The 7,022-nt window shown below is 44.0% G+C and overlaps 1 protein-coding gene across 1 annotated transcript in view; it reads right to left on the reverse strand.

The window, feature by feature from the left end:
- LOC132897905 (carbohydrate sulfotransferase 3-like) overlaps positions 1-6,871 on the reverse strand; it is a 42,908-nt gene extending 36,037 nt beyond the window's left edge. The window contains exon 1 of the mRNA XM_060939171.1: positions 6,602-6,871. The gene's annotated coding sequence lies outside the window, so the exon portion shown is untranslated. The remainder of the gene's footprint in view (positions 1-6,601) is intronic.
- Between the last annotated feature and the right edge of the window lie 151 nt (positions 6,872-7,022).

Raw genomic sequence — 7,022 nt, forward strand, 5'->3', positions numbered from 1 at the left:
GTCCTTCTCCTCTTTAGTCCGAATGACACGGCGTCCCTGATTTCCATAAAGAACTTCAAATTTTGATTCGTCTGACCACAGAACAGTTTTCCACTTTGCCACAGTCCATTTTAAATGAGCCTTGGCCCAGAGAAGATGTCTGCACTTCTGGATCATGTTTAGATACGGCTTCTTCTTTGAACTATAGAGTTTTAGCTGGCAACGGCGGATGGCACGGTGAATTGTGTTCACAGATAATGTTCTCTGGAAATATTCCTGAGCCCATTTTGTGATTTCCAATACAGAAGCATGTCTATATGTGATGCAGCGGCCCGAAGATCACGGGCACCCAGTATGGTTTTCCGGCCTTGACCCTTATGCACAGAGATTCTTCCAGATTCTCTGAATCTTTTGATGATATTATGCACTGTAGATGATGATATGTTCAAACTCTTTGCAATTTTACACTGTCGAACTCCTTTCTGATATTGCTCCACTATTTGTCGGCGCAGAATTAGGGGGATTGGTGATCCTCTTCCCATCTTTACTTCTGAGAGCCGCTGCCACTCCAAGATGCTCTTTTTATACCCAGTCATGTTAATGACCTATTGCCAATTGATCTAATGAGTTGCAATTTGGTCCTCCAGCTGTTCCTTTTTTGTACCTTTAACTTTTCCAGCCTCTTATTGCCCCTGTCCCAACTTTTTTGAGATGTGTTGCTGTCATGAAATTGCAAATGAGCCAATATTTGGCATGAAATTTCAAAATGTCTCACTTTTGACATTTGATATGTTGTCTATGTTCTATTGTGAATACAATATCAGTTTTTGAGATTTGTAAATTATTGCATTCCGTTTTTATTTACAATTTGTACTTTGTCCCAACTTTTTTGGAATCGGGGTTGTATAACAGGCTTCAGAATAAACAGTCCTTTCTGATTGGCTGAAAGGTGTGTGTCATTTTATTATATAAGGAACACCTTGATAAGGTTCACTCTTAAAATCCACCTTAACGGTTCTTCAGTTGTCCATCTAGATTCATCCATCCATCCATTTTCTTCCGCTTATCTGAAGTCAGGCCACAGTGGCAGCAGGCTAAGCAGGGTATTCCAGGCATCCCTCTCCTCAGCAACGCTTTCCAGTTCCTCCTGGGGTATCCCAAGGCACTCCCAGGCCAGATGAGATGTATAATCTCTCCAGCGTGTTCTGGGTCTACCCTGAGGTTTCCTCCTAGTTGGACGTGCCTGAAAAACCTCCAAAGGAAGGTGCCCAGGAGGCATCCTAATCAGATGCTTGAACCACCTCAGCTGACTTCTTTCGATATGAAGGAGCAGTGGCTTGACTCCGAGATCCCTCCAGATGTCGGAGCTCCTCACCCTATCTCTAGAGCTCTAGAAATAGGGTGAGGAGATCTGTCCATCTGGAACTCTCAAGTTTTTATGTACAAATCTACAACAGTATTCCCAAATCAGAAATGGTTCCTCTTTGAAGTAGAACCCTTTTTCCAAAGCTAAGAACCCAGTGAAACTTTGAACAACCCATTTTTTTCCTAACTGTAATTCCTTCTACGTGCGGTACAAATTAATTAAAGGTCATCTTTAACTTGTCTATCATTTACATCATATTCTACAGTAGGTCTAATTTAGACCTGATATCAAGACAATTAAAAAAAATTGAAGTTTTTTTTTGTTTGTTTTTTAAAGTTTGTCCCCCTGGTGGAACCTTTAAAGGCTTTATGTATAACCCTACAACAGTGTAAGATTTCAACCATGAGACTCTCAGGTCAGTGCTCCCTGAATTTCATCATTATATGGACTTTGCAACGAGATGGGCGAACACGCTGGATCTTGTTTACACAAACATTCCCAGCGTGTACGGGCGATGCCCCACCCCCATCTCGGCAACTCAGACCACATCTCTGTTATGCTAATTCCAGCATACAGACCGCTCATCAGACGTTCCAAACCGGTTCTAAGGCAGGTCAAAACCTGGCCAGAAGGAGCCATCTCTGCTCTCCAGGATTGTTCTAAGAGAACTGAATGGGACATATTTAGGGAAGCTGCAACCAATGGTGACTGTACTAACTTAGAGGAGTACACAGCATCAGTGATCAGCTACCGGTACATCAACAAGCACACTGATGATGTTCCTGTCTCTAAGACCATCATCACTCGCCCCAACCAGAAGCCGTGGATTACTGCAGAGGTGCATGCACTGCTGAAGACCTGAGATGCTGCCTTCAGAGCAGGTGACAGGGCAGCCCTAAGGGCAACGAGGGCCAAACTGTCTCAGGCCATCAGAGCAGCAAAGCACACACACGCCCAGAGAATCCACAACTACTTCCAGAACAGCTGCAACACACAGAGCATGTGGCAGGGCATCCAGGCCATCACGAACTACAGGACAACACCACCTGCCTGTGACAATAATGCCTCCCTTCTAGATGCACTGAACAGCTTCTATTCATGGTCTGAGGCACAGAACAGCATGGCAGCGAGGAAGATCATCCCTCCTCCCAACAGCCAGGTGCTGTGTCTGACCACAGCCGATGTGAAGAAAACTCTACACAGAGTCAACCCACAGAAGGCTGCTGGACCAGACAACATCCCTGGTAAAGTGGTCAGAGGATGTATGGACCAGCTGGCAGATGTTCTCACTGACATCTTCAACATCTTCTTGAGCAACGCCATCGTTCCTAAGTGCTTCAAGGCCACTACCATCGTCCCTGTGCCGAAGAAGTCTTCAGTGTCTTGCATCAATGACTACTATCCCGTTGCATTCACACTCATCATTTTGAAGTGCTTTGAGAGGCTTGGCATGAGGCATGTAAAGACCCTGCTGCCTCCCTCCCTGGACCCCCTGCAGTTCGTGTATCGCCATAACCAATCAACAGATGACGCCATAGCCACTACCCTTCATCTGGCCCTTAGCCACCTGGACAAGAAGGACACATATGTTGGAATGCTGTTCATAGACTTCAGTTCAGCATTCAACACAATCATCCCTCAGCAGCTAATTGGGAAGCTGAGCCTGCTGGGCCTGAACACCTCCCTCTGCAACTGGATCCTGGACTTCCTGACTGAGAGATCTCAGTCAATCTGGATTGGGAGCAGAACTTCCACCACCACCATACTGAGCACTGGGGTCCCTTAGGGCTGTGTGCTCAGTCCACTGCTGTTCACTCTGCTGACTCACGACTGTGCAGCACCTCACAGTTCAAATCACGTTATCAGATTTGCTGATGACACGACTGTGGTGGGTCTCATCAGTAAGAATGACAAGTCAGCATACAGAGGGGAGATGCAACGGCTATCAGACTGGTGCAGAGTCAACAACCTGTCTCTGAACGTGGACAAAACAACAGAGATGGTTGTTGACTTCAGAAGAACACAGAGTGACCACTCGCCACTGTACATCAATGGCTCACTCATGAAGAATGTCAAGAGCACCAAACTCCTTGATGTTCATCTGGCGGAGAACCTCACCTGGTCCCTCACCATCAGCTCCATAGCCAAGAAGTCCAGCAGTATCTATACTTCCTACGGAGGCTGAGGAAAACCCATCTCCCATACTCACTTATTCTACAGGGGGACTATTGAGAGCATTCTGAGTAGCTGCATCCTGGACTGGTTTGGGAATTGCACCATCTCAGATCGCAAGACCCTACAGCGGATAGTGAGGACAGCTGAGAAGATCATTGGAGTCTCTCTTCCCTCCATCATGGACAGTTATACCACACACTGTATCCAGAAAGCCGCCAGCATTGTTGTCGACCCCACACACCCCTCACACAATCTCTTCACCTTCCTACCATCTGGAAAAAGGTACCAAAGCATTTCGGCCTTCACAGCCAGACTCCGTAACAGTTTCTTTCCTCATGCCATCAGACTCCTCAACTCTGAGACTGGACTGATTCTCACGAACTGTTGAACACACCACTCACACTGCAGTATTGCACAGTGTACAATAATGCACTACTGCTTTACAATGTTTACAGTGTCTCTCGCACACACACAAGGTTTACATTTATGTATTCCCTTTTCATATACTACCACAATATGCACACTCAACTCTATGCTTTTATGCTCTTTGTGTCATTTACTGTCTGCAGTGTTCACTCGTTGCACTTTTGCACTTTATGTTGTATTGTAGATTGTAGTCCTGTGATGTTTAATGTAACACCATGGTCCTGGAGAAACATTGTTTCATTTTAACTGTGTACTGTACTAACTGTATATGGTTGAAATGACAAATTAAAAAAGCCTTGACCTTGAAAAGATATACAACTTTTTGTAAGCTAAGAAACATTTATCATTCAATGAACCATTCAAAAACCCAGTATCCTGTGGTTTAGCCCCCCAGCATTTTAGCCCCCTGGTGGTTTAGTCCCCCGGGTGGCATGGTGGCGTAGTGGTTAGCACTGTCGCCTCACAGCAAGAAGTTTCTGGGTTCGAGCCCAGTGGCCGGCAAGGGCCTTTCTGTGTGGACTTTGCATGGTGTCTGCATGGGTTTCCTCCGGGTGCTCCGGTTTCCCCCACAGTCCAAAGGCATGTAAGTTAGGCTAATTGGTGGCTCTAAGTTGACTGTAGGTGTGAATGAGAGTGTGAATGGTTGTCTGTGTCTATGTGTCAGCCCTGCGATGACCTGGCAACTTGTCCAGGGTGTACCCCGCCTCTCACCCATAGTCAGCTGGGATAGGCTCCAGCTTGCCTGTGACCCTGTAGGACAGGATAAGTGGCTACAGATAATGGATGGATGGCATTTTAGCCCCCTGGTGGTTTAGCCCCCCAGCATTTTAGCCCCCTGGTGGTTTAGCCCCCTAGTGTATTAGCCCCCTGGTGGTTTAGCCTTCCAGCCTATTAGCCCCCTGGTGGTTTAGCCCCTCAGCATATTTGCCCCCTGGTGGTTTAGCCCCCCAGTGTATTTGCCCCCTGGTGGTTTAGCCTCCCAGCATTTTAGCCCCATTTTCATAAGAGAACAGAGCTTTTTTAAAGGAACATTTGAACCTGAAGTTCTTGATTGCATTTTTCATTTGGCTTCTGTAAACTAACTTAAATAGTTGAAGAAACTGACTAGCTCGCTGAATCAAATCAAGGGTTTACATGTTTAAATCTCTGCAGCTCAACAGAGCAGTTTCATGGGACACTCTAAAGATGTGATCGTGATTCTAAGAAACACATTATGGTTCACTGGTAATGTATAATTTGGGATAATTCTAAAAGCTCTCATAAATGACTGTTATTGGTGTCTTAGAAGGTAACACTACGGTCAAACTTAGTTCAATTCAATGATGGGGCTAAACCACTTGAAGAATGTAAGATGTTCAGCATGTTAGCAGTCATGGCAAAATGGCTGCCAATCAATATATGGCTGCGGGCTTTATACTTTCTAATCCTTAACTCTTAAAACTGATAAATGACTGTTATTGGTGTCTTAGATGGCAAAATTATGATCAAACTTGGTTCAATTCAATGGTGTGGCTAAACCACCTGAAGAATGGGCTAAACCACCGGATACCGATCAACTTTATTCACATTTAAACATGGGGCTAAACCACATGAAGCTGGACTTAATACACCAGGGGGCTAAAGCACCATAAGCTGGCTGATTTAGACCTGATATCTAGACTGTAAAAAAAAAGTGTTTTTTTTTTTTTTTTAAGTTGTCCCTCTGGTGGAACCTTTAAAGGTTTTATATATAACCCTACAACAGAGTGTAAGATGGAGAACCTCTTTTTGGAAGCTCAGACACATTATCTGGTGGTTTCGCCCCCTGGTGGTTTAGTCCACAGTGTATTAGCCCCATCTTCAAGTGTTTTAGCCCTCTGTTTAAATGTGAATAAAGTTGCTCAAACATGTGTCTATGATAGATCATTCTCGATTTAAAGAGAACAGAGCTTTTTCTTAAAGGAAAGTTTGAACTTGAATTTTTTGACTGGATTTTACTGTTTTTAACAAAGAAATTTCAGTAGATAATTAAACAAATACATGAAAATAAATGTCCTATCCTGGAAGAACCCTTTGTTCTAAGAGAGTGTTTATTAACTGGTATGTATGGGGTATAAACTCCAAATTACTGCACATTATTTTCTTCTTAATCCTGAGGAATGGTCAGGAATTGAACGTTGTTTTTATAACTGTAAAGCGACCTTGGGTGTGAGAAAGGTGCTATATAAATTATTATTATTATTATTATTATTATTATTATTATTATTATTATTATTATTAAGCTTCTTTTTGGAAAAAAATATATACAGTCTTGGGGGTATATTGGATAATTGAGAGTTGTTAGCCTCTTAAACAGGTTCTCAGGACATGCTGTAAGAATTAAGCCTATAGTGCACCCCTATTTAGACGGGATTAGTTTCATACCGCTTAGAAAATATTTAATATATATTTTCAATGATGTACTGTTTAAATGATTTCAGGTTTTTAAGTGCAGCACTGCAGGACACAGTTTAGAATGAACACACACACAGAGCTGAATTTGGTGTAAACTCTACTCCATGAGAGAAGGCGTTATTTCTACATTTTGTGAGTTTAATCAATAAACTGCTCCTGGAAATTAAACGTAAATAAATAAATAAATAAGACTGAGGGATAAAGAACGGATGGATGGTTTACCATGTGTGTGCTGTGAGGATGATGTCCTGCTCACACTCCGGGCTGTAAAGTCCCTTTATATTCCTAACAGGTTTTCCATCATTCCCGAAATGTGTGATCAGTGTGATCCATCACGTGTCCCTTATCCAACAGAATAAACACACACATCTACACATGCATGCCCATACACTGTGTGTGTTCAGGTGAAAGCCCTGTGGAGAATTCCTCAACGCGATGTTCCTCCAGCAGAGAGAGAAATCCCACGCGCGCTCCCGGACACGCTCCCCGCGACTGCGGCTCTGGAATAAACGCGCGCTCCCGCGGACCTCCGAGTTAAAAATTGAGCGATCGGTCACGTGGTACAACCTACAGCCTACTACTCGAGCGCGGGGGATCTATCACGTGATCTCTATGCCCCGCCCATTCGTTCAGCGCCTCTTTT

The sequence above is a fragment of the Neoarius graeffei genome, chromosome 14 (assembly GCF_027579695.1).
Source record: "Neoarius graeffei isolate fNeoGra1 chromosome 14, fNeoGra1.pri, whole genome shotgun sequence".
Classification (NCBI taxonomy): domain Eukaryota; kingdom Metazoa; phylum Chordata; class Actinopteri; order Siluriformes; family Ariidae; genus Neoarius; species Neoarius graeffei.